Here is a 15375-nt window from a genome sequence, read left to right as displayed (position 1 = left end):
CTAACTTTTCAGTGACACAGGTGTATCTGAGAGTCCCACCCCCCACACCTCAGTGCTGTGAGTGAGCATATCGTGAAACCCTGACCAAATGGTACCATTCCCACTGAGCAATAGCACAGCTCTGCCGGTGTCTTTGCTGGCTCCGCTCCATTCCTCACTCCAAGCACTGCTCCTCGCTCTGAACACTCGTTCCATGGGAGCGATGGCCCCTGGTCAGCACAGAGTGATGTCTGCTCCCTACAGCAAGAGACAAACGAAGAGGAGAAGCCTGATGTTTGGACTGATAAAACGAAAAAACAGATCATTCCCGGGGGCCCAAAATAAGGGCCTGGTGTCCCAGGAAATCCCAGGAAGAACTGGGACTGTGCTGGTAAGAAAAGGACTTATGGGCTCTTCACCCCACTGGAGTGGGGTGTGACCATCACTGCTGTAACCCTTCGGCCTTGAGCGCCTGGGGCCACTTAGCGACCTCACACTTTTTTAGAGCCCAATAAAGGCTGCTACTGTCCATTCCTGGGATGTGCCTTCATAAGATAAAGGGGATGTAGGCACAGAGGTGGCAGCCTGATTAGTCACTGAGTGTTCGTACCACAAGGTTTGTATAAATCCACTCGACCAGCAAGTGAGGGACTATTTAATCCTTTCACGTCTCATGTCAACATGCCAAACGAGCACAGGGGGCTCTGTTCTCCCACCCACAACAGCAGAAGGTCAATAACCCCCTTAGAAATGTCATGTACTAAGCATCTGTATTTCCTTCTCTCCTGCCCTCCCTCTCCCTTCTCCCGCTGCAGATGGCTCCATTCACTGGCAGAGGCCTGGGAAGGAGCCGAAAGCTGATCTCCCCTTCTATCACCCCCATGCTCCTTCCGCCGAGGTGGAGATGACGTCCTATGTGCTCCTCACTTACCTCACCACTCAGCCGGCACCATCCCAAGATGACCTGTCATTAGCAGCTCAAATTGCAAAGTGGATCAGCAAGCAGCAGAATCCCAATGGGGGCTTCTCCTCCACCCAGGTGAGCTGTTCCCATCCCCAGCCTCAGACACGCAGGGCAGGAGTGGGAGGCAGACAGGAGAGGGCAAGAGACAGACAAGTAATCCACGGGGAGGGGAAGGCTGACCTGGGGAGAGGGAAGGGGTGGCAGTCTCCTGGCTGTATAGTTTAGTTTAGATCATAGGATAGTCACAGCATGGAGCATGGCTACATCAGATACCCACAGGCCCAGGGGGGCTAATGAGGCAGGAGACTGGACGAGTGATGCTCCTGTGTATGGAGGACAGAAGAGTCACCCTGAGCACTCACAAGGTAGTGCAGTGCCATCCCCAGCTCCCCCCAGCACTGACCCCATCCAGCCAGGCCAATTCAGCTCAGGAGCAGAGGCCTTCCCAGAGAAGCAGCAGCAGCCAGTCACTGCCGGACATACCCGAAAGGGAGGAGGGGAGCATCATCCTGAGTGACAACAAAACAGGAGGTGCCACCTACCCCTTTGAGCAGGCGCAGGCCATGCTGGTGCTTGGAGGCTGGGACATCAGGGAGTGACCTCTCTAGTTAGGACCAATCATTGGCCCCATGTTCCACCATTTCCCTGGTTGGCTTGATACCCAAAGGGCTGAAAGACTTTCTCATACTCCATTACTGAGCCTTCTGGCTGCCTCACCAGGGTCCTCTATGAGCTACAGGCAGCTCCTATTTCACCTGGTCCTGAACTGTCCCTTCGGGGCAAGGGTGGTGGCATCTTCCCTCAGATGCCTGTGGTGGAGTGTCAGAGATCCCAAGGCCTAGGTTCCCTAAGGTACTTAGACACTTGGCTGCTTTCAGTGGGAGAAAGGTGCTTAAATACCTTTGAGGATCTGGGCCCAAGGGAATAGAGTGAATGGCTTGTGGGAGTGAGGAGTGGAAATGGGAAAATCAGGGCACTGCAGTGTAGGAAGAGCCGGTGGAGTGGGGGCTCCAGGCCCATAGAAATGGGTCATTCATCCCCTTGGGCACCTGGGCCCATCTCTTGTCTGGCAGGACACAGTGGTGGCGCTCCAGGCACTGTCCCGATATGGAGTCTCCACCTATGCCAAGAGCGGAGGAGCATCCACAGTGACCCTGCAATCCACAGGGAACTTCCAGTCCCAGTTCCAGGTGGATCACAAGAACCGTCTGCTGCTCCAGCGTGTGGCACTGCCAGAGGTGCCAGGGGACTACAGCATGGGGGTGACAGGAGAAGGATGTGTCTACGTGCAGGTATGGGGCCCTGGGGCAAGTGGAGAGGGAGAGGCTGCTGCTGAGGGGAGCCCATCTCATTCCCATTGGAGATGGCAAGATGGGGTGGATTGGGGAGGGAGGGAAGGAAAAGAGAGGAAGAGATGGGGGAGAGGAGGAGAAAATAGGAAAGAGGTGTGAGGAGGAGAGAGAGTTGACAGAGAGAGTTGGGGAAGTGGGAGAGAGAGAGAAGAGATAAAGGAAAGAATGAAACTGAGCAGAAGTAAGGAGATAGAGGAGATGGACAGATGGAGACACACAGAGAACCATGTATTCTCTTTCAGACCAGCCTGAGGTACAACGTGCTCCCCAAGCCGGGCGAGGCGCCATTCGCGCTGGAGGTGCACACAGTCCCCAAGACATGTGACAGCGCCAGGGCTCAAAGGACCTTTAACATCGCCATAAACATCAGGTAACTCCCCCTCGCAGGGCCGGACCTTCCGGAGCAGCCCTAGGGCTGGGGACGAGTCATTCTAGAGGTGAGGGGAGCCCCCAGAAAAGTTGATACAAATCAATATTTTTCCAAAAATTAAATCATGATATTTTCTTAATTGCAATTGCTCTTTTCAATGTCAATCAGATTTTGTATTTCTGTGTTGCCAGCTCTTTACTTTCTCCCGCTAAATTATTAGAGTGATTGTTTTGGGCTTGTTTCTCTGAGACTGAAAAAGACAAGTCAGCATCTTAGTAACACCCTTAATGTGAGAGCAACACAAACTCAGACATAAAACTGCCCGGCCAGTAGCCTGTCTTCTATCTGCAACCACCACCACCCTCCCACAGAGCGAACTGCCCCCAGTCACAGCAGCTGAATGCTTTGACCCGGCCATTCTCCTTCACCAGGATTTACAGGCCAAGTTCAATCAGACTTGTGCTCCTAAATCATTTCAGTGCTTTTACAATACCCACCCTTAGATGCCAAAATATGGGCTTCGGCGCCTAAGGACAAGTCTACACTTAAAACACTGCTGTAGCACTTGAATGAAGATGCTCTACACCGACAGCAGAGAGCTCTCCCATCGGCGTAGTTATTCCATCTCCCTGAGAGGCACTAGCTATGTTGACAGGTGAAGCTCTCTCACCAACCTAGCTTTGTCTACATGGGGGGTTAGATCCATATAACTACATCCCTTGGGTTGGGATTTTTCACACCCTAGAGTGACATAGGTATAGGTCTGTAGTGTAGACCAGACCTAACTTTAAGCTCCTATTTTTGAAAGTGTGTATCAAAAAGCTCACAATGACTTAGCTAGTGTATTGAAATAACTTCCTAGTGCTAACACTGAACCAGTTTGGATCTGAAGTGACAGAGATTTTATGCTACTAAGGGAGAATTTTTTTACCAAAAATACAGCTTATATATCCTAGTTTCAGGGCTCCTAAGAGGGTAAGAAGCATTCTCTTATTCATATTCTTTCCATTTGCTTGCTGCTTCCATTAGTATCCAGTACATGGCATTTGTGTATAACAAATTTCTTCAATTCTTTTCTTATTGGATGCTGTTTATGTTTGATTCATTTCAAGGACTGTATATCATTTTTAGCCCCTACTATCAATTAGGATCCCTGCTTTTAAGCAATTTCTGTCACTTTCCCAGGTTATACCCTGGTTTATATCTTTTAACATTTCTTCTTCCTTGTGCCAGACAATTCCTATTATTGTTAGACCACAGCAATTATTTACAATGAAAACCAACAAAATCCCTTATCTTCTAAATTTGGAGGACACACTCCACACATTCTTTTATTGTACATAAGCATTTCACATTATGTATTAGAACAAGAAATATTTTCCACATATAGAATGTTGCAAGTTTGAATTTAATAATGATTCAAGATTGTCAAATAACAAGCTCAAATGAGCTTATTTAACCAAAGATTAATACAGCTCTGTACAGAATACAGAAAGAAGGTCCATCTAGCCCAATATCCTGTTTTCCAACATTGGCTGGTACCAGATGCTTCAGAGGGAATGAACAGAACAGGGCAATTATTGAGTGATCCATTCCCTTTCGTCCAGGCCCAACTTCTGGCAGTAAGAGCATGAGGTTGCGTCCTTGACCATCTTGGCTAATACCCACTGATGGACCTATCCGCCATGAATTTATCTAATTCTTTTTTGAACCCTGTTATATTTTTGATCTTCACAACATCACCTGGCAACGAGTTTCACAGGTTGACTGTGCACTGCTTGAAGAAGTACTTCCTTTTGTTTGTTTTAAGTTTGCTGCCCATTAAATTCATTGGGTAACTCCTGGTTCTTTTGTTATGTGAAGGGCTAAATAACACTTCCTTATTCACTTTCTCCACACCATTCATGATTTTATAGACCTCAGTCATATCTCTTTTCTAAGCTGAACACTTCCAGTCTTTCTAATCTTTTCTCATATGGAAGCTGTTCCATACCCTTAATCATTTGTGTGGGCTTTCTCTGTATTTTTTCTAATATATCTTTTTTGAGATTGGGCAACCAGAACTGCATGCGGTATTTAAGATGTGGCATAAAATGGATTTATACAGTGGCATTATATTTTCTGTCTTAATATCTATCCCATCCCTAACATCCCTAACATTCTGGTCCCTAACATTCTGTTAGCTTTTCTGAAGGCTGCTACACACTGAGCAGATTTTTTTTCAGGGCTCCAAGATCTTTTTCTTGAGTAGTAACTGCTAATTTAGACTCCACCATTTTATATGTATGTTGGAATTACGTCTTCCAATGTGCATTACTTTGCATTTATCAACATTGAATTTCCATCTGCCATTTTTTTGCCCAGTCACCCAGTTTTGTGAGATCCCTTTGTAACTCTTCACAGTCAGCTTTGGACTTAACTATCCTGAATAATTTTGTATTATCTGAAAAGCTTGCCACCTCAGTGTTTACCCGAGCCCAGCGAGGGGAAATGAGCATGGGGAAATAGTTTAGTTTGTGTAATGACTCATCCACTCCCAGTCTTTATTCAAGCCTAATTTAATGGTGTCCGTTTTGCAAATTAATTCCAGTTCTGCAGTTTCTCGTTGGAGTCTGTTTTTGAAGTTTTTTTGTTGAATAATTGTGACTTTTAGGTCTGTAATAGAGTGACCAGGGAGATTGAAGTGTTCTCTGACTCATTTTTGAATGTTATAATTCTCGATGTCTGATTTGTGTCCATTTGTTCTTTTGCATAGAGACTGTGGTTTAGCCAATGTACATGGCAGAGGGGCATTGCTGGCACATGATGGCATATATCACATTGGTAGATGTGCAGGTGGACCAGCCCCTGATGGTGTGGCTGATGTGATTAGGTCCTATGATAGTGTTCCCTGAATAGATATGTGGACAGAGTTGGCAACGGGCTTTGTGGCAAGGATAGGTTCCTGGGTTAGTGTTTTTGTTGTGTGGTGTATGGTTGCTGGTGAGTATTTGCTTCAGGTTGCGGGGCTGTCTGTAAGCGAGGACTGGCCTGTCTCCCAAGATCAGAATCACCCTTGTCCACATGCTTGTTGACCCTCCTCAAAGAATTCTAATGGATTGGTGAGGCATGATTTCCCTTTACAAAAGCCATGTTGATTCTTCCCCAACAAATTTTGTTCATCTATTTCTGATAAGTCTGTTCTTTACTATAGTTTCAACCAGTTTACCCGATACTGAAATTAATCTTACCGGCCTGTAATTGCCAGGATCACCAATGGAGCCTTTTTTAAAAATTGGCAAATTACTTTAGCTATCCGCTAGTCATCTGGTACAGAGGCTGATTTAAGCAATAGGTTACGTACCACAGTTAGTAGTTCTGCAATTTCCTATTTGAGTTCCTTCCGAACTCTTGAGTGAATACCATCTGGTCCTGCTGACTATTTACTGCTTAATCTATCTATTTATTCCAAAACCTCCTCCATTAACAGCTCAGACTGGGACAGTTCCTCAGATTTGGCACCCAACAAGAATGGCTCAAGTATAAGAATCTCTCTCACATCCTCTGCAGTTAAAACCAATGCAAAGAATTCATTTAGCTTCTCCACAACGTCCTTTTCTTCCTTGAGTGCTCCTTTACCTTGATTGTCCAGTGACCCCACTGATGTTTGTCAGGGTTCCTGCTTCCGATGTACTTAAAAAAAATTGCTGTTAGTTTTTAAGCCTTTTGCTAGTTGCTCTTCAAATTCTTTTTTGGCCTGCCTAATTTTACTTTTACACTTGATTTGCCATAGTTTTTGTTCTTTTCTATTTTCCTCTGTCGGATTTGACTTCCAGTTTTTAAAAGATGTCCTTTTATTCTCTAACAACCTCTTTCACTCTGTTGTTTAGCCACAGTGGCACTTTTTTGGTCCTCTTACTTTTTTTTATTTGGGATATACATATAATTTGAGCCTCTCTTATGGTGTTTTTAAAAAATTGCAGGCATTTCACTCTTGTGACTCACCGTCACTATTCAAGTCAGGTGGTCAGTAGCATATTCCTACTGCTGTACTCTTATTATTCAAACATGGAATTTATACCCACGGGGATTCTATGGTACAGTTTGTTTCATTTAAGATTTTTACTATAATCGACTGTTTTCTTTCACATATATTCCCTTCTTCTGTACCTGGTGGAATGCTGAGAGTGTTCATTCCCAAACTAACTTTCCAACGCTCTTTCCTTTTATACAGTGTGAGATAAAGAAACTTCTTTTTGGAGGAAAAAGTACTTTCCCATGATTATTTTTACCCATGTGTTCTGTTTTCCTAGTTGCTGATGGAATTTCCTTTATGGGCCTCCATTTACCTGACTGATGAGTGAAAAGGAATCTCTAATCCAGTCATTATTACTAACAGCTGTAACAACTGAAAGTTCTTAATGAGTTAAAAACGTGTTTCAATAGGTCATTATTCCATCCATTATAGAACCCATCTGTAATAACAAATACCTCTTATCAATCACAGAACATAATTGGATCATAAGCATCCCTTATTCATTACCCAGTCTTGTTTATGATAACATACTTCTGTAGATACCTTTCAGTAGTTTTGAGGGGTTCCCTTCCCTTGCTGTCTGAGCTATATTAGTGAAGTTGGGGTAAAAACCAGAGTAAACGATTGCATTCATTCCATCATCTTCCCTTCACCCTTGGGTTAGTTTCAATATGTATATGGCAATAACTATATAGATACACAAAAGGAAAAGGCTTTTGGTTAGTATATAAAACTATTACGAGAGTTTAACATACAAAAATCATAAAAGGTTAATATTTACTAGCAAGAACAATGTTCAGCTTCTAATTTGGGGTGGAAAGATAATCGTTTGGATTTCTTGGGGAAACGGGCAATTCACCCAATTTGACCTTCAATCTTACAGCCACACTTCTGGTTTGTTTAACTTACAGCTTCCCCACCCATCTCTTGGGCCACTTTGCATAGGAAAGCAGGGAATGACCCTTTCTTGATAACTTGGAGTTCTTTTTAGCTAGATTAGGAGAGAGAAAGAGGTTTTGTCCATATGCAAAGAATGAGAGATTCTTTTCTAGCTGATTAACAATACTCTCGTTAGCCATTTTAGTTTCTCTTCTTGGGGAGAGCAACTCCTGACCTTGGCTGAACTGTGGGTCCATAGACAAAGGGTCTCACCTGATGTGAACCATTTTATTCCTAAGTGCATCCTATTTTGGGATAAACAGAGGTGGATGGCTTTTCTCATTTTTGAGGGCTGGAAGGAATCACTAGTTATTAATCATTCATACCAGACCTGTTCTATATATCCCCTACAGTACCTGCTAAACAGTTTGCAGAAACAGCGCCTTCACTTCCAGTATTTTGTTTTTCTGTCTAGAAGTTCAGTCAAATTCAAATAGGATCCCCCAGCTGTAGTGGCATTTAGAAACACGAGTTTTTATAACTTAGTTCATCACAAACTGCAAATCTAAAGTAGCAGTAGCACCAATACTTACATTGGTTTTACAAATCCTCAACTCTATTTTAAATCAATAATTTAAAAAAAGGGATTTAAATCCTGATTTAAATTGTTCCCTCCTCCTCCTGCCACCAACGATGGGAGTAATTTAACTGAACCCCTTATTGGAAAGGATGCTGTCTTGCTTCAGGGACTTTCAACAAACTTCCACTGCTCCAAGGGCAGGACTGAGGGGCACTGGCAGAGCTGTGTGGGGAGCCCAGGACTGGGATAGCAGCGGGGCTGGGCTGCGGGGCAGGAATGACAGGTAGTGGCAGAGCAGGGAGCCAGGGACCAGGACTAGACTAGCAGGAGCCAGGCAGGGTGGGAGGTGCATCAGCTCTGTGCTGAGATGTATTAAACCTTGTTTCGTTTCCCACTTGGTCTCCCAGCTACACAGGGAAACGCCCTGTCTCCAACATGGTCATCGTTGACGTAAGATGCTGTCAGGATTCGTACCTATGAAGTCATCAGTGAGGATGGTAATGGCCCGTTCTGTGTATGGGTCGCAGCCCCCCAGGGGTATCTGCCCCACAACCCAGTGGAGTCCAGTTCCCCACAACCCCAACCTCACCAGGTGTGCATCTAGGGCCCCTTGACTCCAACCCCACTCTGGCCCCGGTCAGCTCCAAACCCCAACCCCTTGTTTTACCAGTGCAACCTGGCACCTCCCTAGTCCCTTGTCCAGCGTCAGACCCCCCCTTGTCTCCCGTCTCTCTGACCTCATATCTTCTTTCTGACCCTCCCCTGATTCCCCACTCTTTCCCCGTCCCATCCCATCCCCCTGAGCTCCCACTCAGTGACTCCCTGATAAACTGTTACACACAGCGGGAGCAGGCCCAGCTGGAGGCACCTCACAGTCTCCCCTGGAGGGGGCAGTGCTCCTGTAAGGGGAAATCAGGCTGGGCTTGCGGGGTGCTTGGGAGAGAGAATGATGAGACCCCACCTCCCTGCATCCCTCTGTTCTCCCCCAGCTCTAACACCCCCCATCTCTCCCCCCCCCCACTCCTGAGCCCACCCTGGGCCCTGCATCTCCTCAGGGAGACTCAGACGCTGGGAGGTGTCCCTTGAGGGGTCCTGAGGTGTGATGCCATCAGACTAATGAAGCCTGTGAGCAGCACAGGGGAGGCAGTGCTCAGATCCCAGCCCTGCCCACAGCCACAGCCCTCCCCTCAGGAAATGGGTCAGACAATGAGCTGAGGCTGCACTTGATTGTGGCCCTGAGGTCTCAAACCATGATACTTCACATCTCAGTCCACCAGCACATAGGCGGGGCATAAAACCCCCGTTCGAAGAGGCTAGCCCCCGCTCTGCCCCTTCCACCCAAGGCCCCACCCCTGCCCTGCTCCTTCTGCCTGAGGCCCCACCCCCATACTCTCACCCACTGGAGCCAGAGGAGCCCTGAGCCCCCCACCACAATCAGAGGAACTCCAGCTGGCCTGGCGAAGCAGCCCCAATCCCCAGCTCTGGAGGAGCTCAGAGCCCTGCTGCAGCCCAGCCCTGGGGCAACGGCTGGGCGCATTAGTGGAGGTTTGGGGATGCTTAGCCTCTCCCAGCCTGCATTATGCACTGCCCATGGGGCCACAGTACAGATTTTGCCTCTTCCTTTAAAGCAGCAGCCAGAGGCACCGACTTTCTGGTTTCCCCGAGAGTGCTTGACCCCTGCTGTGCCCCAGGCCCTGCCTACACTTGCCACCTTCCCCCAAGGACTGCCCCCGCCCTGCCTCTTCCCACCCCGTTCCACCCCCTCCCCCGAGCCCACCCTGCCCTCGTTCTGCCTCTTCCTGCCCCTGCTTCTCTCCCTCCCCCCCCCAGAGCCAGCTGGTGTCATCCACAGATTTTAGAAGCATGCTCTCCACTCTATTATCCAAGTGATTAATGATCATGTTGAATAGTACCAGACCCAGGACTGACCACTGCAGGACCCCACTAGATACACCCTACCAGTTTAACAGCAAACCGTGGATGACTGCCCTTTTAGTACAGTCTTTCAACCACTTGTGCATCCATCTTATAATAATTTCATTTAGACCACATTTCCCTGATTTTCTTATGAGAATGTCATGTGGGACTGTGTCAGAAGCCTTATTAAAATCAAGATATATGATGACTACTGCTTTCCTCTCCCTCCCCGCCCCCACTATCCACTGGTCCCGTAACCCTCTCAGCAGGGCCGGCTCTAGGATTTTTGCCACCCAAAGCAAAAACAATTTTGGTCGCCCCTTCCCTTCCCCCCCGGTTCTTTAATTACCCCACCCCCGGCCCCGCCTCAACTCCGCCCCTTCCCCAAATCCCCAGCCCTGCCTCCTCCCCCCCAGGCTCTCAAGCCTAGGAGGGAAGGAGGCGGAGAAGCGGCGCCCGCTCCGCGGCCACTCGGAGTCTCCCCCCCTTCCCAGGTTTGAGTGCCTGGGAGGGAGGGGGAGACCCCGAGCCGCCGCGGCGCGCAAAACAGCTGATTCGCGCGCCGCTGCTCCTCCTCCCTCCCAGGCTCTCAAGCCTGGGAGGGAGGGGGAGCAGCGGCGCGCGAATCAGCTGTTTCGCACGCCGTGGCAGCAGCAGCGGAGGTGAGCTAGGGCGGCCGGGGCACATTTTTAGGGGCTGCATTCTGGCGCTGGCCATGCCACCCCTAAAAATGTGCCGCCCCAAGCACCAGCTTGTTTTGCTGGTGCCTAGAGCAGGCCCTGCCTCTCAGAGAAGAAACTGAGGTTGGTTTGGCATGATTTGTTCTTGACAAATCCATGCTGGCCTTATCTTGTAATCCTGTTACAAGTTGACTGTTTAATAATTTCTTCTGCTATCTTTCTGGGTATGAATGTTAGGCTGACTGGTCTATGAATTCCTGGGTCCTCTTTGTTCCCATTTTTAAAGATAGATACTCTGTTTGCCTGCCTCCAATCTCCTGGGAAATCACCCGTCCTCCAAGAGATCTCAAAGATAATTGCTAAGAGTTGTGAGATTGCTTCAGCATCCCATTCCTTAGGGCTCTGGGGTGGTTCGAAGGGGGCTCAGTTACATCCTGCTTCTCTCTCTTTACCGCTGGCAGCTGGAAGGACATAACCACATCCACCGCACAGAACTGAGCACCAACCACGTGCTGCTCTACATGGAGCAGGTGAGCGCTCACAGGGGGCCGGAATGGGCCAGGGAGAGTCACCCCCTGACATACCTTTGATAGAGGCACTGAGCGGGGAACTCTCGGGTGTTGGCCGGGGAAAACAAACCCATGTATTGCTGCACAGCTGCTGCTGCTCCCCAGCATTTCTGTGCAGCTCTTCCTGTTCCCCCGCCCAACATATAGAGCTGGGGCCTTCCTGTTCTCCCTCCAGCCTATGGGTACCAGGAAGAGCAGCTTGTACCTGGGGGATAGGGATCGGGGCGGCAGGGCTTCTCCCTCAGGGCCTGAATCCCTGCCAGGTCCTGCAGCCAAGGGGGACAGATGCTGGACCTGCAGAATGAGGGGTGGGGAGATGGGGAAGGAAAGGGAGAAGTGGCTCAGAGTTGCCTCCTGAGTCTCGTCTGTTTCCCCCACACACACCCCAGGTGAGCAACGTGACTCGGAGCTTCTCCTTCGCGGTGGAGCAGGACTTCCCCGTGCAGAGCCTGAAGCCGGCACTGGTGAAAGTCTACGATTACTACGAAACGGGTGCGTGTGGGGCAGTGCTGGGGGGGCGTTAGCCCCCATGGGCCTGTCACAGGGAAGGAAGAAGCCACAGTCAGAGCCACAGGGGACCCGCTGGGCTCGGGATTGTGTTTGGCCTCGTTCTCTCAATGATCCACCTCCCCATTCCCGTGCTGCTTCCTGAGGGTGGGAACAGGCCTGGGGCTGAGCTGGGAACCTCACGCGAGCACTGCCTGTTCAGCGACTGCCCACGCAGTTTCAAGGGCAAACCCCATTCCCTTCTCCTCCTGCTTCCGACCCGAATGGCCCTGCCGCCACCATCCCTGACACCGGTTTGCCCCATGCAGACAGCGTCCCCCTCTCATCTCTGGACACAACAGGTCCATCTCAGCAGCGTCACCCCTCTCCCAGATGAGAGTGTGGGGCACACCGGGATTATGGGCGAGGGATCATATTCCACTGGCCTCATTCTCGCACCACGAGCCCCAGACCCCTCCCGCACTGTAGAGGGTAGGTGCCAACCCAGGTAGGTCAGAGCCAAAAGGATCTGGGAGGCTCCTGGGTTCAGATCCTGCCCTGAGATCCCAGCTCTGGGTGTGACCTGGGGGAGGCACATTCGCTCCTCCACCTCCCCAGCTAGGACATCGGGTGACAAAACCGGAGCCCAACGGCAACCCCGGCGGTCGTGTGTCAGACGAGGTGCAAATGGCCATAGGGCACCTGGCACAGACCCGCTGGAGATGCCTGTTGCGCTGTAGCCTTGGGGTAACCTTTGCCTTCCTCCCCTGGAGCCCAGATGAGGTTCCCCCAGTGCCCCTGGAGACAGGGCTCCCTCCCCTCCTGCCTGAGATCTCTGGGGCGGTGCCAGCTCTCTGCCGCAGGGCCTGCTGGAAGTGCGAGGAGTCCTGCTTGGGTCTCACACAGCCCTGATCACATCTCCCTTCCCTTGTGTCTTCCAGATGAATTTGCCATCGCTGAGTACAGCGCCCCCTGCAGCAAAGGTAGCGTATGAAGAGCCATTTCCTCCCCTCGTCCTGCTCACAGCACCCCCGGATCTACTCCCCACTCCGAGAGCTCAGCTCCAGGCGTGCATCCCCGGTGCAGTCGGAGCTGGTGGCTTTTTTCCCCCTGCACAGGGGTTTGTTGCCTGCACTGATGGCGTCTTTGCTTATTCCGGGGGACAGATGCTCCTTTCATCCCTCACTTTACACATCTCCCTGCTGCAGCCTCTGCCTCGTGAGCCGTATTGAAACTGTGTCATTGCAGTGGTTTATGAGAGGCACTTCCAGGGGCGGGGCGAAGGCTCCAGCCTAATCAGAGCCAGCAAGTCCCTGCCATCTCACTGGGTCACTTGTCTGTGTGAAGTTTTCAGAGATGGGCTGTCCCGGCTCAGATCAAATAAGAACCTGAGGCCGCTCAGCCTGTCCTCTAAGCTCAGACTCCTTGCACCCCCCTTTCCCCAGCAGCTGGGTCTGAACTTCCTGCTTCTGGGTAGGATCAGAGGAGCCAAAATATCCATGACAGGGAGGATCAGAGAGTGAATGAAAGAACCAAAGCACAGGAGAGCCAGACAGACAGAGGAGGGGAGGGTCTCCCAGCAACAGGACTCAGCAGAAGCCTCCTTTTCCCAGCCCTTGTTCTGCAGGTCTGAGAGGCCCAGGGAAGGATCTCAGCATCCAGGGGCTTCTCTGGGCTCCATTCCCCCTGGTGCTGATCCACAGGCAGCTGCTCAGTCCCAGTGCAGGGAGCTCCCTTCCCTCCCCTGGGCACTGCTGGCTCTTGTGTAAATGGATTCACTCCAGTCTGCGCTGGGTCCCATAGGAACAAAGGGGCGGGGAGAGAACGTGCTCCTCGGATCCGCACCTCGCTCCCGAAGTCAATGTCCGAGCTGAGCCTCAGCATGTCTATGGCACCGAGTATCTTGTGGCCCCACGTCCATCCCAGCTGGGCTGTCTCCCTGCCACATGGCTGCTCTGCAGTGTCAGACACAGCAGGGATGGTTCCAGCCGGACCCTAGGCTGACACTGCCAGCGCTGGATCCTGTGCTGCAACTCCCCAGTGCTCTGAGACACCCTGTGTGGAGGCAGATGAAGCATGGCCCTACCCCTGGTAGGGAGAGGTCAGGGCCCTGGCTGTGCTGTGCTGTGCTGTGCTGGAGCAGCCATGCTCAGCCCTGGATGTGTGTTGCTGGCTCTGTATCAAGGTCTAGGGGAGATGTGGCAATTCTCTTCTCTAAACCCCTCCTGTTCCCACTCCTTTCCCCCTCACAGTGGGAGCCGAGCAGAGCAACGTGTGAGGGATGGAGTCGTGTTCCGAGCCTCCCGCGTCCCACCTGCTTAGCCCCTGCGCAGGCCGAGGTGGATGGATGGAGCGACAGAGAGAAAACAGCAGCAAAAAGAGGGAAACAAACATTACAAATAAATGAATTCACCAACCTGACCAATGGCTCCTGGCCTCTCTGTTCCCAGCCCCCTTATCCCTGTTCAGCCCCAGATCACAGCTTCACCCAGGACTTCTCAGGTCCAGGTGTGTCCCATCCAGCTAGGGCTCTGCCCTGCGCAGCCAGCCAGGGGAAAGGGTCTGTGGGAAAAGATCTGCTAAGCACCATTGTGTCCAATAGCCCTCACCTTTTCCAGCTAGCGACTAGTGCGGGATGTTCCTTACTTGTAAACATGAACTGTGGGACTGTAGAGTCTCTCTGCCCGCTACAGGTTATAAACAGAAATACTCAGCTATGAGCCAGGGCCTGATACGGCTAACATGTAATGGGGTCTCCTCTGGCTGAAGTGGTCGAGGCCCATGCGGAGCTGCTCCTCCCCAGCCCCTCTCCTCCCCCTCCCTCCTGCGTGGAGCTGCCTCCCCCCCCCCCCCCACGGTTCCTCTCCCCCACCCCCTTTTATACATGGGTATAGTGAAACACCCAAAGGTTAAGTGACTTGCCTACAGTCACGCACAAAGTCAATCAAGTATCATTGCTAGTTAGAAAACTCAAGAGTCCTGCTTGCCAATCTACAACACTTATGATAGAGATTGTTTTAATAAAAAAAAAACCCTCATGTCTCAGCTATTACAATATTCAGCACTTATGCAGAGTTCTCTGCCATAATGTTGTATTATGTGTACAGACCCCTGCAACTATCCACACTCACTCACCTGAAACCACAGGCTCTAAAACTACTGTCACAAGTATCAGCAGGGTTATTAATTCAAAACCATACAATTTATTGACAAGATGACAACTTTAAAGATAGCCACCTTTTAGGTGCATTGAACCACTTATTTTCATTCATATTTAAACCTGCCACCCCTGATCCTGCCCTGCAGACCTGAACTCCCAGCATTCTCAGGACACATGCTGATCCCTAGTGGCCACTGCTGATATCCAGCACCTCCCTCCTCTCTTAACCTGTGAGTCCCTCTCTGGATTGGAACTGGACTGGAACCAAAGACCATCTTGGAAGCAACATTACCAGTCCAAGCAGTCAAAAATCATGAGTTAGACCCCCCAGAATCACAGGCTCTACCGCCGCCGCTTCATTCATTCTTCGGCGGTAATTTGGTGGCAGACCCTTCCCTCCAAGAGGGACTGAGGGACCCACCGC

At 50.2% G+C, this 15375-nt stretch overlaps 1 pseudogene; it reads left to right on the top strand.

Annotated features, from left to right (window-relative positions):
- LOC135977479 (alpha-2-macroglobulin-like) overlaps nt 1-14212 on the top strand; it is a 54154-nt pseudogene extending 39942 nt beyond the window's left edge.
- Nucleotides 14213-15375: the final 1163 nt, after the last annotated feature.

This window comes from Chrysemys picta, unplaced genomic scaffold (assembly GCF_011386835.1).
Source record: "Chrysemys picta bellii isolate R12L10 unplaced genomic scaffold, ASM1138683v2 scaf1, whole genome shotgun sequence".
Taxonomy (NCBI): domain Eukaryota; kingdom Metazoa; phylum Chordata; order Testudines; family Emydidae; genus Chrysemys; species Chrysemys picta.
The sequence above is the reverse complement of the archived record's forward strand: the minus strand, read 5'-3'. Positions and strand labels throughout refer to the sequence as shown.